Source organism: Manis javanica, chromosome 10 (assembly GCF_040802235.1).
Source record: "Manis javanica isolate MJ-LG chromosome 10, MJ_LKY, whole genome shotgun sequence".
NCBI classification, from domain to species: domain Eukaryota; kingdom Metazoa; phylum Chordata; class Mammalia; order Pholidota; family Manidae; genus Manis; species Manis javanica.
In genome coordinates, this window is record NC_133165.1 from 80288802 (window position 1) to 80305822 (window position 17021).

At 34.2% G+C, this 17021-nt stretch overlaps 2 pseudogenes; both read right to left on the reverse strand.

Annotated features, from left to right (window-relative positions):
* Nucleotides 1–167: 167 nt before the first annotated feature.
* LOC140843867 (olfactory receptor 6C3-like) lies at nucleotides 168–8643 on the reverse strand (annotated as a pseudogene).
* A 325-nt stretch (nucleotides 8644–8968) lies between these two features.
* On the reverse strand, nucleotides 8969–10436 carry LOC108389353 (olfactory receptor 6C6-like; annotated as a pseudogene).
* Between the last annotated feature and the right edge of the window lie 6585 nt (nucleotides 10437–17021).

The window sequence follows — 17021 nt, forward strand, 5'->3', positions numbered from 1 at the left end:
AAGATACAATATAGTTACTTTCAGGTTAAAAACATAGCTTAAGCAAATGAGCTCAGCATGGCAAGTATCTGTGAAATGGGTATAGGAAGATACTGTAGAATGTAAAATTTCATTTTTCCTTTATTGAATCTTCACAGTGATTGATATTCATTCATGAATATATACTTTCATTTGTTTCTAGAAAACACTACTTTACAAGCCAAGTGTTTGAAAGTTTATTTTACTTGCTGATTTCTTGGGGTTTAAGTAAAAGGGTCCAACATGGGGAAATTGAAGTGCTGAGAATAGCTACTCCAATGTTCAATGATGCTCTTTCTTTTGCTGAAGACTTGACATCCATGAATACACAGCTTCCATAAGAGATGGAAATGATAACCTGTGAGAGGAGCATGTGGAGAACGCATTTTTCACTGACTAGCAGATGGGAGTCTCAGAATGGCCCTAGTGATGCACATGTAGGACACACTTACCAATGCCAACCTGAGGGGCAGAGTAACAAAAGCAAAGTAAAAGCCAATTCTTTCTAACAGCCATGCATTTGAGCCTGAAAATTGTAAAATGGAGAAATAGTCACAAGAGAAGTGATCAGTTCCATTGGAAGCACAGAAATCTAACTGTAGGGTAAGCACGAGTGTTGGGAAATGGTAAGAAATCCTCCTAGCGACGAGCCTAAGACAAGCAGGGTGCAGGTTTTCTTGCTCATGATGGTGTTATAAGGACAAGGCTGGCAGATGGCAACATAATGATCAAGAGACACAGCAGTTAGAAGAAAAAATTCAGACACACCTGTGAGGATGAAGAAAAATAATTGATCTGAACACTTTTTGTAGGAAATGGTGTTGATCATGTAATGATAGCCCCAAAAAATCTGGGGATAGAAATAGTGGTGAGTGTAAATTCCAAGGAAAAATTCCAGAGAGAGTAATACAGAGTAGTCTGTAGAGGAAGCCTGTGAAGATGAGGAGGATGACGGTTAGGTTTGCAGTGACATTGAATTGAAAATGTAAGTCATAAATAAAACAATAAAAGTTACAACCGGGAGGTCTGGGATGTCTGATACGCCCAAGGGTATAAACTCAATAATTGTGTGGTTTCTCCTACTGATGTTTATTTTTTTTAAGCAAGATCTATTGGTGTAAAACAAAACAAAAACAAAGAATAACTGAATAGTAAAGGAATTGGCTATTTAAACATTGATATTGATAATGCTAATAAAATGAAGCAATGGACCTTTTTCCTGTAAGCTGTTTTGCAATATCCATTCCCTCTTATTGAAACAGAAGTTTTACCTGACTCATATTGAAAAGGAAACATGTATTCACAGATCTCTGGTAAAAGTCCCTTCATCAGTGACTTTATGTGAAACCTCTACATGTAACCAAGAGTTTCTATATGTGTAATACATGTTTTAATTGTATGTTTCTACAACAATATTTATTAAATTATATTTGTAGTTTAGATATTGAGACACTTTTCCAGTTTCTGAGACTGTGCACTTTTAGGACTGAAATATCTAGTTTTGAGTTTTAATTCTGATACCACTGTAGCTCCAAAAGGAGGGGTTCCCTGTCTGGGGCAAGTTCTCTGTGAATTCAATAAGAGCAAAGAAAAGGCAAGGACAAAACCCTGGGGATAAGGGGAGTTACTACACTTATTCTCAGGGCTGTTGCAGGCCACTAGGTACACGCAGCTGGCTCCAGTGCACCCCCCAGACCCCTACAGGTCCTGCTCCCCAGCATGAGCTTCAGCAGGTCCCAGTGTCTTCTGGATCCCTGCTCTCCAAGCTCTCTTCTCCCACACTGGGGCTTAATTCCCCAGGAGCACCAGGGCTCCCTGACTCTCCGTCCTCCCAGCAGTGCCCCTCTTGGCTCCCTCCTTGTTCTCACAGCTCCAAACCCTGGCTGCCAGGCCCTCTGTCCCTCACCACTAGGAACTTCCTCTCACATGGCACTGTCTCCTCCCCTTGCCCTTTGCCCCATGAGGACCTCAGTGAGTGGGTCCTTGGTGATTTGCGGGTGCCTGACCACTTTTATACCAGGAATGGAAGAGAGGAGAGAATGGGTGTTTCCTCTCTACCCTACCCTGGGTTGGCAGTCCTGTGACTGATCAGCCACTCTACCCCCAGTAAATGTCCTATAGATGTGGAAAAGGTCACATATGTATGGAAAATAGGTGCTGTTAAGTCCAGGCAGGAATCCTGGTCAGAAATATCCATTTTTCTCACAACCACTTACAAACTATTATTTTATAAGGCTTTGGTGGAAACTGACCACAATTCCTAACCTTGGTAATAAGTATGATTATTTTGATTCTTAATATATATATTTTAAATATGACTAACAGATATAAATGCATTTGCCATCAGAAATATAGCACTAGTACTGCTTTGGTTGTGAGCAAGTATAAAGTTATTAATTTATGGGAAAGAAAATTAATACTCATATAAATAAAGCTATGTTAATAATATAGCTCTAAAACATGCTGATCTGTTTATATGATATTTTTGTTCCTTAAAGTAACAACTTTATATTTCTGTATTTTACTATAGTCAGTCTTTTTAGTCTTAAACTTGTCCGAGGACAAGAAGGAACTCATACTATGCAGAATTCTATGAGTTCCTTCATAGAAACTACAAATTGCTAAAATGCAATCTATATGACTTTTATCTGTCTTGGTCTCTTTATTCTTAGCATCCAGCATTTTATCTGGGACAAAAGTTCTCAGTAGTATTTATTGCATGTTTTCTTTCTATGGCCTGAACTGGTTGAGTTAGTGGGTGATAAATTTCAAAGCTTATATTGTGCCCTTTCTTCTTTTATTTTTTTCCTTATAAGCAGCATTTTCTTCCTTTAGGAATAAATGTTTTTGTCATTACACATCAGCAAAATTGGAAGATCAAAAGCAAGAGACTGTTATTGACTGAATCATTAAAGTACTAAAATTAGTAAATAGTAAATATGTTACAACAATAATTTGGGGATCCTTATATTCCAATAAATAAACTTTGGATAAAAACCACAAAAAGATAAAACCACATTATTGACAAACAGGGAACATACTTTCTGATGCATCTAACGATTCCTGTCAGAAATATCAAAAAGATAAAACCACATTATTGACAAACAGGGAACATACTTTCTGATGCATCTAACGATTCCTGTCAGAAATATAACCCAAGATTTTTCTTAATTCATTTTATGTATGAGTTGAAATGGATTCATAATATACTTCAGGAGACATTTTATCATTATTTCAACCTTGACTCTGTCTCTTACACAGAGCCTCTCACACAGAGAAAATACAGGCTTGGTTGCACTCAGATTTTCTATAGCCTGGTCTGTAAGTAAAGAAATTTCTCTTTGCCTCTTTTATCTTTTTATATAAACAAAAACACTGTTCTGATATGGACTTCAATAAATTACTATTGTAATCATAAGAGTTCTTTAAATAAATTTCCAGAGAACACTGTTTAATGACTGGAAGGTAAAGCATTTCCAAGCTCCCTGGATGGGACGAAGATGGAATAGCATCCAAAGACAATTTCACCTTCTCTGGTCACCGTGTTGTCTTGGGTCCTGGAGGGACAAAGTGAGGAAGGAAGGGTTAAAGGAGAGCCACGCTCCAAAGAGGTAGTGATGTCAGAACCTTCCCTTTCCGGAGAACTAAGCATATAGTGAGATAAAAGCTAACGTGTACCAACCAGCTTTTTCAATCAACCCGGTTCCCCTTCAGCTGTACTTAACTTTCCTAATATGCACATGGCACTTGGGCTACACTCAGAAGGTAAATTGCTTCAGGGCTGGTTAAACACAGGGCTCAGCTGCACCGCAGCGGGCACTTCACTGAGGGTAGTATCCATGCTTTATTCATTCATACATCTCCACCAGCACAAAGCAGCATGAATGAAAAAGTATTTTAACATCTTTAAAAATCAGAAGACTACTTGACACTTTCATTTTTCATTTTTGAATTTTAAGAGTAATATACGCTTAATGTTATGAGGAGCAAGTGCTAAAGAATCAAGTATCAAATTAATAGCAAAGAGTGACATATGGCATGACTTGGTCCTCCATTTGCCCTCAAACCTTCAATTAACTAGTATTTAACAAATACAGTATATTTTTGTTATATATTCACTTAAAAACAGTCACATTCACATACTTAGTGAGATAGTTTTGCTTCATATAGCAAAGATTTTTTCCTATTAAAAAGTATCTGAAATTCTTTTTTTTCAGTTAACAAATGTAATGGATATTATTCCTTGTCGAATTATCTAGATGGAATTCATCCTTTTATAAAAACTGCATAGACTATCGGAGGAGACTTGTATATAATGTAATACTCTCATTGTTCAAGATTTAGGGAATTAGGTTGCTATTTATTTCACATCCTAATTACAATGCTAAGTCCATTTTTGTGCATTTATTTGCATATGTGCAGGTACTGCATGTAAGTAATAAATTTTGACAGATACCTGAAAATTTCCCTTCTCTGGACAAGATTGAGCCTTTTAATCACATCTTAACTGAAGATGGATAATATAAATTATTTACATATTTTACAGAAAGACAGCAATGAAGCCACAGTGCACTTAATGATCAGAGAGGACCATAAAGACCAGATAACAGTGCCAAGATTTTGAGAAATCCAATATTTCTGTAAACTTACAAAATTTATTTAACCTTTCTGAGCATTAGTTTTTCTGTTCATAAAGTGAGAAGCCTAATAGTCTTAATTCATACAGTATTGTAAAGGTTCAATTGGATAATATATAAAAGTGCTTAGTGAAGTAGTTAAGATACAGTAAGGACTTAGTATGTAAATGTTGTATATCCTTTGAATAGATATATTGAACATTTTTAATATTTGTATTTCTTATCTATGAATTTCCTACTTATAACTTAGGTTAACTTTTCATTGGGTTTATGTCTTCTTATTTATTGGTAGGGGAATATTAATGTGTTATGGATATAAACCTCAATGTGTCTTATTTGTTGCAAACATGTTTTCAGTCTACTCTTATTTTTTGCCATTTTATGGTGTCTTTTCATTCAAAAAGATTGTACAGTCTATCATAAATTCTCGATGACCTATTCTTCTGATGACTTTCTTCCACACATACTTTAAAATCACATAAATATTCATCTTTTTAATACTACTATGGTTTTGCTTTTCACATTTATTTCTTGAATGCATATAGCATTTATTCTTATGTGAGATAGGAATCTATTTTTTATTTTCTTAATGGATAATCAACTGCCCTAATGTCATTAGGCTAGAGGCAATATGAGAGTTTGGGTGGTGAGTTACTAGGAGCCTCATGTCATGTTATTCCCTGTTAGTAATGTTTCCAGCACAGAGTTCTCATGAACAAGATTTGCATATAATTTCTCAGCTGGGGATGGAACTGAAACTGTTAAAATATAACCTTGGTCTGAGAAACTCATACTTCTCATTTTTCAGAAAAAAAAAAAAGGTTTCTTAGTACCCTCAACATAAAGCATCTTATTTTAACAGGGCCAAGGCCCTGTAAGATTTGTTCCTCAACTACCGCTTCAGACTCACTTCATAACATCCACCCTCATTTTTTCCATTCCAGGATACCTGTGGTTTTGTTTGTTTACTGTAATAATCTGACACTTTCTCTTTTTTATGACATTTATACTCATGTATATTCTTTTGATTTCTGGAAGTTGTTTCTTCAGCACCTTAGTTCACTTCTGCTCATTCATCAGTGCCACTTTAAGTTTATCTCTTTATGGCAGTCTTCATCATTCTTTGATTTTCTCAAACCCCCTTATCTTTCCATAATGCCTTTGTTACATCTTTGCAGTAGTAATTATACTTATAATTATTATAATCATTAACCACGGGTCATCTTCCTAGATTGTAAGTTTCACAGTATAAGTTACACATGTGGTTATTTAAATTTAAGTAGAAATTAATGAAATAAAATACAAATTCAATTTCTCAGTTACAGTAATTACATTCAAGTACTCAATACTCAATTGTGACCTCTGGCTAATGTATTGGACAGAGTATTTATGTCCAATAGTGTTACAGAGTATTTCCATTATTGTAGATAGTTGTTTTGGACAGTTATTTCTCCTTTTCATTACTCTGAAAGAATTAACTAAGTGCAAGGCATGTTTTCTAGAACATAGGAGCAACCTTTGCTCTGACCTCATGAAATTGTTCACCATTTCTTCTAATTGCTAGGCATTTTCATACACACACACACACACACACACACACACACACACACACACACACACAATTTTCTTAAAGGTTCTATCTAAATGTCATGCAAGCTTTGAAATCTTCCCTGGTTTTAAAGGCAGCATTAGTTGCTCTTTCTCTGCTTTCCTAAACGTTGTCCTTCTTACCTTACTATTAATTATTTGTACATTTGCCTGTTTCTACTGAAAAGCTACCTTATGTTAAAGCACTGGGCTTTAGTTAATTCATATTTATGTATTTAGTGCTGAGAAGAGAAACACAACACGAAACTTGATTATAATGTATTATCCTTTTCGTATATTACTGTATTTGAATTACTAATCAAATTTGTTAAGTATTTTTGCATATATGTTCAAGGGACATATTGGGCTGTAGTTTTCCTTTCTTATAATTTATCATTGTAGTGTCAAAGTAGGGTAATTCTAATCCCATAAAAAATGTTGGTAATTTACTACTCTTCTAATTTCTGGAATTCCTGTGTAGATTTGGTATAATTTATTCCTTGAAAGTTTGATAAAATTCACCAGGGGAGTCATCTGAATCTAGAGTTTTATTTTGGGGAAGTTTTTATCTGCACATTCAGATTCCTTAACAGATATCAGTATATTCATGCTTTCTTCAGTAAATTTTGGCAGTTTGTATCTTTTAAGAATTGGTCTGTTTCACTTAAGTTATTGAATTTATCAGCATAGTGTTGTTTCTACTTTTCCCTTTTCTTTTGTATGTGTTTGGGGTCATAGTTATGTCTTTTCCTTCATTCTTGATACTAGTAGTTTGTATCATTTCTCTTTTTTATCCTGTGTTAGCCTTGCTGGATGTTTATCAATTTAATCTTTTTTTAGAAAGTTTTTGGATTCATTGATTTTTCTCTATAGTTCCCCTTTTTACAATTCCATTGAATTCTAAATATTTATTATTTAAATATCTTTCTGCTAGTTTCATGTTTACTTTGTAGTACTTTCTTAAATTTTCTAAGGTGGAAATAGTGCTTTTAATTCAATCATATGCATTTTTTTGTGTGTATACATACAGACATCCAAACACATATACATAGGTATATATGGTATAATTTTAATTGTCCCCCAAATTTGTACTTAATTCTGTAAATTTTTCTTCGACGACTGATTTAGCTATATCTCTCCAATTTTTACATGCAGTATTTGTATTTTCATTTAGTTTGATATATTTTTAATATCCTCTTAAGAATTTAGTTTTTTCATGAGTAGTTTAGAATTGGATTGTTTAATTTCCAAATATTTGGGTTTAATTTTAGTTTAATTTTAGTTTAATTCCATTATGGCCTGAGAATACATATTAAATGATTTCTAGTCTTTAAATCATTTCACTTTGTTCTATGGTTGATAATTTGTTCTATTTTAATGAATGTTTCATGTGCCCTTGAGAAATATTGAGTGATGACAGGAAACTAAATATGAAGATAGAGGGAGAAAAACAACAATAAAGTGTTTTTACCTTCAGAAACCTCAAAATCTTGGAGAGCCTTTAATGATTAAATAAAACAATCAATAATATATGCAAAAAGAGAACAAGGTAGGTAAATCTTCTTACTCTATATATGGATACTGAATATTATTGATAGTGACTTTTCATCATCCCTAGATTCAGGAAGAATTGATTAATATTCTGAAGTTCTTTTTATTATAATCAAACACTTTGCTGGGACTATAGGATATATGCTGCTCACAAAACGCAGATCAAAGCAGAGTTATATTCATGATGAAATTATGTACAATGATATTCCTAAATTCATGACTATTAAATTCTGAAATTCATTATAATACAAAGAGACAGCAACGTGTTCTTTCTATGATTTCAATTTTACTATCAGTGTTTTAATCATTGATAATGACCTTAGTTATTATCAGCCACTAGTAAGAACTCAGATTGATTAGCTTGTCTTTACAAAAAATGGCAAATACTCTCCTATCCTGCCCCCAATAGTGGCATTAGTCTGTGCAGAGCCAATGATAGAAACAGTGATTTGCAATTTCTGAGACCACATCTTTGGTTATTTTCAATGTTATTTTCAACAAACTGCATTGAGTTTTCTGTTGCCAACTCAATACCACATTAAACTTTCTTAGTTATTCTCTAGGTGCAGTGGATCTGTTGGGATGCCATTTCCTAGGATCCCCTTCCTTCTATGGTCCAAATTCACAGTTTGTCAATGAGAAGAACTGGTGCAAACTTTGGAAGCTGAAGGAGATGCAGAGGCAAATATTGTCCCAGCTGCTTGTAGTCACTGGTGAGCAGAGACGAGATCCACAGCGGCTTATCAGTAGTGTGTGAGCGCTCCCTGCTTTGCTGCCAAGACTGCTGGCGGTCACATCTCAGAAATCCCTGAAGCTCATTCCGATTTCCCACAAAGCTTTTTTGAACCATTCTCTGCAGAACATCAGCATGAGATCTTGGGTGTTAGTTTCCTCAGTGTTCATTCTATCTGATGTTTAAACTTTTGCTCCCCCGTCTCTTCCATTATTTTTAAAAGCTATAATTGTTCCATTATCCCTTTTATTTCCAGACTACTTATAGAAATTCTACTTTGAACTGAATCCTGGCTGATGTAGGACCCATCCTGTAATAATTTACAAATTTGTAGTTTCCCATGATTATCATATTTTGTGGCCCCATATACATTTGATAGTATAACTTTAAACCAAATATGCTCATTCCTGAGAGGTTAGCAATGTGAGAATGTAAGACTATACTATTCTACAGCGACTCTTATGGGTGAAAACTTCAAAAAATCAAGTGAGCTGCTAGCACAAAGGAGACAAGCAGGTTTACCCTTGCAACCTGTTAAATCAAGAGAGTAGAAGGAATTCAGGGTTGAGATGAGACCCTCAAAAGAGCAACAAAGTGGTGAATAGTGATCCTCCACATGTACCCTTATTTTCTCCTAATGACAATCCTGTGCTTGTTGTCATACTGAGTTCTATAAAATTTTCTTGTAAGTACTATACAACTAAAATAGTTATTTTATTTGAGTAACTCAGTACCATTTCTTGCCGAGTAAATAAAATTAAGCATTGTGTTGATAACTCTTTGAATAGCCCAGAAAGGAATGCTAATTATACAGAAAAGAACAGAAGTGGTTCATTGTGCTGAAAGGTCGGACTAGAATATTACAACATTAACATTGAAAAATAGATTAAGTGAACTTAAAAAATGAGTAAAAAATTTGATTTATCTTTTTTTCCAAGATTTTGAAATTAAATTTTCTCTTCATTTCTTGAAAAAAAAAACAACAGAAAATCTTTTGGAGTGCATCCTTGAAGGCTTGTTTCACTTGCTGGTTCCTTATAGTGTAAATAAAAGGGCTTAATAAAGGGGCAACGGAGGTATAGATAACAGCTACACTTTTAGATACAGTCACCCTTTCCTTTGCTGATTGCTTCATGTAAATAAAGATACAGCTACCGTAAGTAAGGGAGACTACAATCATATGAGAAGAACATGTAGAAAAAGCTTTTGCTCTGTTTTGAGCTGAGGCGATGTCTAGAATCGTCCTGATAATACATGTGTAGGAAAGAATCACTAACAGAAATGTGACCACAAGAGTTGCAGCTGCTGAAACAAATGAAATCAATTCTAGAAAATGAATGTCTGTGCAAGAAATCTGCAGCACAGGGGAAGTGTCACATATGAAATGATCAATGACTTTGGAAGCGCAGAAGTCCAGTTTCAGTCCCAAGACTAATGGTGGGAAGGTAATCAGAAAGCCAGCTGTCCATGAGCTGAGTACAAGTTGGTAGCACACTTTGCTGCTGATAATAATCAGATAATGCAGGGGTCTGCAGATTGCTACATAACGGTCAAAAGACATGGCAGCCAGGAGGTAAAATTCTGTAACTCCTAATAAGAGGTAAAAGAATAACTGAGATGCACAACTATTGTAGGAAATGGTTTTTTTTTTTTTTAGTCACGATGGTTATCAGGAATCTGGGAATACATACTGTTGTCAATGAAACTTCCAGGAAGGAGAAATTTCAGAGGAAAAAATACATAGGAGTTTTGAGGTGGGGATCCAGCAAGGTAAGAAGGATGATGGATAAGTTCCCCATCACACTCAATGTATAGTTTAGAAAGAGAAATATAAAAATTACGATTTGCAGTTGTGGGTTATCAGTCAGTCCCAGGAGAATGAATTCTATCTCTCTTGACTGATTCTTCATTTCAGATTTGAATCTTAATAAGCAGACATAGGAAAACAACTCCAAAAAAGGAAATAACAAGACTTTTAATAATCTGCACACTTAGAACAAAACACTGAGAAATGTAAACATGTTTAAAAGATTGATTTGACAAGACAGAGACCAAAAATTGTAACAGCAGCTTCTAAATGTTTCATTTAGCACCATTATCTTTCCAACACTACTAAATTATTCCTTTTCTCACTAGTTGAACTTGAAAGACAATTAAAATATTAGCTGATAATTTCCAAATGAGCTCAATTCTGATTTAATGTTCTATAGAGAGAGAACATAAATTATGGATTAAAATGTATTTTCTATGTATATTTCATAAATTATTGAAAATATTCTTATGGCATTAGATAGTTATACCAGTGTCAATTTGTAAAGTTAATGCACAAATCCTTAGCTCATTAAAACACAGAAATGATGACAGTTTCATATTTTCTCTATGATGAAATAATCTAATATATACAATTAATTATTTTGTCCCAGTGTAGTACTTCTCCCTTGTTCGTTTATCTCACCTCATTTTATTGTAATTTTTCTTTGGTTTCAAATACATCAGTCATCTGCATTTAATCAGGAAGTCCTGACTATTGCATCTACATAAAAATACAAAAACATGCCAATTCCAAAGCCAATGGATATGACCTGACTTGTACTACAGAATTGCTTTCATTTATGTCTAGATATTTATTCCAAATTATAAGTGACTTACCATATCCAGGACATATTGGTAAAATTTTCACTTTGTGGGAACATGGTAGAACAAGAGTCAAAAATCTCTTGTAATATTACAAAATAATAAATTATTTCAAGAGGAAGTTTAATACCAATGCTTCTTCTGATAAAGGATTCCAAAACAGATACACAATCTAGAAACTGTATATATCTGCTAACATCTTCCTCTTTCCTTTATGCTCCTTAAATCAGAAGATCACAGACAACTTAGAATCCTGTTTCATATTTTTTCTTATATATATCTAAATAAGTAAAAAAACACCACCATAAAAATTTGATGATCTAAGAGAAAAGACATTTTGGGAAATTTGTCACCTGAAAGGAATCCAAATTTTGCTACAAAGAATTATTGCTTCTCAGTGTATACTAACAAAAGCCAAGATTTTGTCATTTTGTTCTTAAGAGACACAAGGGAATTAACTGAAATAAAAAGGAAAGAAAATGCCCACTGGAGGCTGGTGTCAAGATACACCAATTACACTAAAAAAAAAGAGAAAAGAAAACAAAGAAAGAATGAAATAAAAACCTCTGTGAATTGCTTGACAAAACTGAGGGGATAGTCTCCCCAAAGAAAACTAGAAGTGATTTAAATTCTATACTTATTGCCAACAAGAATTTCAGATATTCCACCTCCCTAGAACAACATGAGAAATTCTCCAAGTAAGAGAGTTTACTCCAAATTAGCATCTCTCTCATTTCCATTAATCAGTAAGTTAGAACCCCATTAATTTTATTTTGCCACCCCAAAATGGGGGGGATAATTAAATACTTTCCTATTTAATTTTGAAACAATAAAAATATAAATAAAAGTGAACAAGTACACAGTGAGGATTTTCTCCTGAATTTGTGCTCCATCTACTACTCAATGTAATAATGCATATTTATGGCAAAAAATTTAAATTCTACTCCAAAAGCCCAATACAAACAACATTGTCAGGACAGTTATACTGATACAATATTAACAGAAAATTCTCCAATTCTATTCAAGTTTCACCAATTGTCTAAAAATTTTCCTTTACAGTGAAATAACACAGTTTAGAGTTACATGTTTCATATCATTGTCCTAATATTTTAGTCTCCTTTAAATTGAAATAGTCCTTAGTCTTTTCTTAACTTTCAAGAATGTTGGTTAGAAACTATTTTCTGGTAATTATTATACCTTTCCATTTTTGTCTGAATTTGCTGCATGATTCTGCTCGATTTATTAACCTTTGGCAGGAATATCACAGAAATGTTGGGCTGCCTGTACGTTGACTCTTAGCAGGCTTCACACTATTTCATTTTTATCTCATGACTGATGATGCTGTCTTTTGTTTCTTGATTAATATGCCCATTTAGAGAATTGTCCATCATAAAGCTACTTTTTTCTCTTTGAAATTAATAAACATTATGTGTAGATATTTTAAGTAGTATTCAAATATGTCAATCTTTGGAAAACTCCCAGTTTATAGATTAATTTATTTATATAATCATGGATTTATGGTTTCCAATTTTATTAATTAGTGTCATTATTTATGTAAGGCCCTTCAAGATCATTCCCTCATCCTTCGGACATGCCCCCATGAATTTTTGAGGGCTTCCTTATAGTCTGGCACCAGAAAGTGTTCCAGGCTCTGTACCTTTCCTACATCAACCCCTGGTCTAAACCATTTCTTCAAGGGGTCCTTGTTTTGTACAGTGAAGAACATTATTTTCAAACCAAGATCCTGGCACTATGGGTGCTACAGCCAGTAACTGTTACAAGGAATCAACATTCTCAGGCCTCCATATCAGACAGATTTACACTCTCTTTCACACAGACATACACCCAAATATACACACACAAACATATATGCACACATACACATAGATATTTACATAGATATTTATACCTATATTGTTTTTATAAACTCTCTCTGTAGATATGGAATAGTCTGAGTTTACACCAATACACCACCACTGAATTTATGCCATTATATTCATTTGATGTGCAGTTGAAAAAAAAATGTGGCTTAAGGTGATAATATATTTCCTCCAGAGATATTCAAATTTGATGTTGCCAGTCCCCTGAATCCTTTAGTAATCCAGGAACATCTCAGTCCAAATGAATATACTCAGAGGACTTGAAGCTAAACTCAGTAGGGCCAATGAGGGGCTACCTACAATAGTTTCTCAGCCCAAAACTAGAGGTGTTCACCAAATTTCTGATGTGTCCTACCTCTGTTTCCCTGGACCCAGGAATCAGTCAGAAACACAGTTTCCCTCAGTTTCTCAGTTGTCACTTCTGAATCAGCAATTTCCTCAGGGAAAATGAAGCCCAAAGACCAAGTTTATTTCCCTGGGTCCCTATTCCTTGTATACTGGCTGATAATTCTTCCCCATCTTGTTCTCTTCTAACTAATGTCAAGCACATGGCTTTCATATTTCCCATTTCTTCCAGTTGTTTTCTCTGTGAAGGGTGATATATATTCAAAGTTCTCTGAAATTACTTCCTTCAGAGTGAGGTTAATGATGCTTTCCTAAAGTAAAGAGGTTGGAATTCATCAGGTATTCCAGGCACTGTGATGTTAAGCCAGTGTTATGTAGGCACTTTATTCCTATGGTTTCACAAGAGTACTTTTTATATATTGCAAGTGCTAATCATTTCTGGCTGCACATATTGCCTTTCAATTTACAGTTTATATTTTCATCATTTTCTGATGTTTTTGAAAAAGTAACTCTATAGCTAATTCTCTGCCTAAAATGCCTTTAAACTCCAATTTTTAAATAATTTTGCTCATATACAAGTCTAATTTCACAGCTGTCATTCTCTCCATACTTTTAGGATACTGTTGAATCACAAAATTGCTGTTGGGTTGAATTATTATTTGCCATATGCATCTAATCTATCTTACTTTCTGACTGCCCTTAAATTCTTCATTTTATCCTTAAAGTTTCAGCACTTTTATTATGATTTGCTTACTCAAGAATTTCTTTTTATTTATACTACTTAATACTGATTTGGTTTCTTAAAATTTCAAATGAATGTCTTTCATCAGTTGTGGAAAAGAGCAGTCATTATCTCTAATTCCTTGTTCTAGGTATGTTTTCCTTATGGATATCCAATCAAACATATGTTAGATCATCTCATTATACATACAATTTCTATGTACTCTTTCATATTTATATTATCTTGCCTTTCTATCCTACATACAAAATAATTTGTTGAGAAAAATTTTCCTGTAGACATATTAACTCCTCCAAACACATTTTACTCAATCGGAAAAACAGAAAGAAAATGAGAAATAAATGAGGAGAATTTCAGAGAACATTAGGACAATAGCAGCTAATATCCCATAATCAGATTCCCAAGAGAGGGGAATGAGTGTGGATTTGAAAGACTATTTGACGAAATAATGGCTGATAATTTCCCAAACTGGCAAAAGGCATAGTACTGTAAGTACACTATGAATTACTCTGAAGATTGTGTTGCCAACAAATCTACCCTTAAAGAATGTTCACAGGTTAAAAAAAAAAGAAAAAACTAGAAAATGTGTAGCTAATGGAACTGCCCCGCAAGAAACACTAAGGATAAACCTTCAGGTTGAAGTGAAAGGACACTAATGATAACTTCAATCCACACAAATTCAGAGCACCAATAATAGTAAATACGTAGGAAGATATAAAGGACAGTACAGTATTTTTTATAAAATTTTTGTAACTTTTTTGCTTTCTGATATAAGGCAATTGCAGAAAGCAATAGTAAAATTGTGTTGCTGAACTTAGAATGCATAAAGATATAATTTTTATGATAATAATAGTACCAAGACAGGAAAATGGAACACTGTAGCATTTGAACAGTTTTGCCTACTATCGAAATTAATTCGGCTATTCAGAACTAGGTTGTTAAAAGTTAAGATGTTTATTGTAATTCCCAGCACACCTTAAGAAAATGATTAAAACTTCTGGTTAAAGAAACAAGAGAATTAAAATGAAATGATAGAAAAATATTGATTTAATGTACAGAGGGAGTAAAATAGGAACAGAAGAACCAAAAGGCACATGCAAACATAATAGCAAAACGATGGACATAAATACTATCTTATCAGTAATATATTTAATATAAATGGAATAAATTATTCAATGAAAATGTGTAGAATCACAGAATGCATTGTCAAAATTATCTAACTCTATACTGTCTATAAGACACATAAATTTAGATTCAAATCCAAAGTAGGTTTTAAGTAAAAGATTCACAATTAATTCAATTATTCTCAGAAATGCTATTTTTTAAATGTAAGCAGTATGGAAAAATACTCAGTAGGTTTATAACAGCCACAGTCTTTTGTGAAGAATATTTCATAATTTTTTGTGATGAATAACAGAAAGATCTATACATCTACAAACTGCATATTAGAGTGAAATTTTGAGCTACAGAGCACAAAAAGATACAAATAAAGTTTAGCTTTGAGAACTAATTTTGATAAAAAGCCACCTGAAGTTATGTTTCACTGACAAAACGGAAGTACAATAAATGTCCTATTATTAGTGTCTTTTCTAAGAAATACTCATAATATCTATGTGAAACACATGTATTATATCTGTCTTAAACCAGAGCTGTTAGAGTGAATTTTTATATTTTTTTATGAAACCAAATTATTGATTATATGTCATATTAAAAATTCATTATCATTCAATACATAATAATCACAAAAAAGTTAGTTTTTAATGCATTATTTAGTGTAATACAGCTTGAGAAATATCAAGACAATAAACTCCTACCTAATTCTCAATCATAACAACAACAAAAAAGATACACATACACATTCACGCATGTAACTCCCATGGGGAAATATGTTCCCAGCCTGGTGCAAATAACTATTGAAGCCGAAATCAGTCAAAGGAAGAAAAAAGTGAGAGAAACTCATTTATTTCTTACAAGTAGTTGTCCACTTTTGCTCACATGTGTGTCTCATGACCTAACTCCAAAAAGGGATCCCACCCTAACTCTCCAGTCCAGATTAGTTCTAGCTCCCCCATGTAATCACCTATTGATATGGAGATGTATTAGTTCTATCCACCCCTTGGAAACACCTATTGGTATGGAGATTCACCAAGGCCAGGTGAGAGATTCTGGAAATATTGCAAATTTACTCACAGATTACCCCTCCAGAAATCCTGCATCCCAGTCTGCATACTCTCCATCTTCCACAATGGTCCCTGTGTGAGAAAACTGGAGCATTGTAACAAGACTAATAACATACAATAAAAACAGCAATAAAATCATTGCTGTCCTCAAGCCAGAGCATTTAGCTAGGTTCAAAATCCTATGCAAATTAAGTCCATAGCTCGCCCATGCCACAGGAATGCCAGTAACTGAAAGGGTAGGGAGTTGGGAGCAATCATCACAGGCAGCTGCAGCCAGGGGATGGGTCCAGGCCACAGGGACTATAGAAGAATATAACCTTAAGGGCAATAAGATACATATTTTAATGACACCAGCATAGGCAAATCTTGTCCATCAAGTAGGGTGCATGCAGAAATGACTGGTTCTGTGATAGGACAGTGGCAGGAATAGGATCTTGTCCTGGTATAGTGTACAAAATGTTCACACCCCTCCCTGTGGGAATTACAGATGGATCGATATATAGGGCTATGGGAGGTATATACACTGGCCATAAAGATAAAGATGACTTCCCTTTAGATGCTCTTACATCCTAGACATTTTGGGTACACTACCATGACCTTTGGGGACCACTCTGATGTTACTCCAGGAATGCACAGGATGCCAGCTTCTGGGCATTTTTCCAAGGTGCCAGAGGAGCCAGCCATCACTGGTCCATGTGTCAAAATATGTCCAGGGAC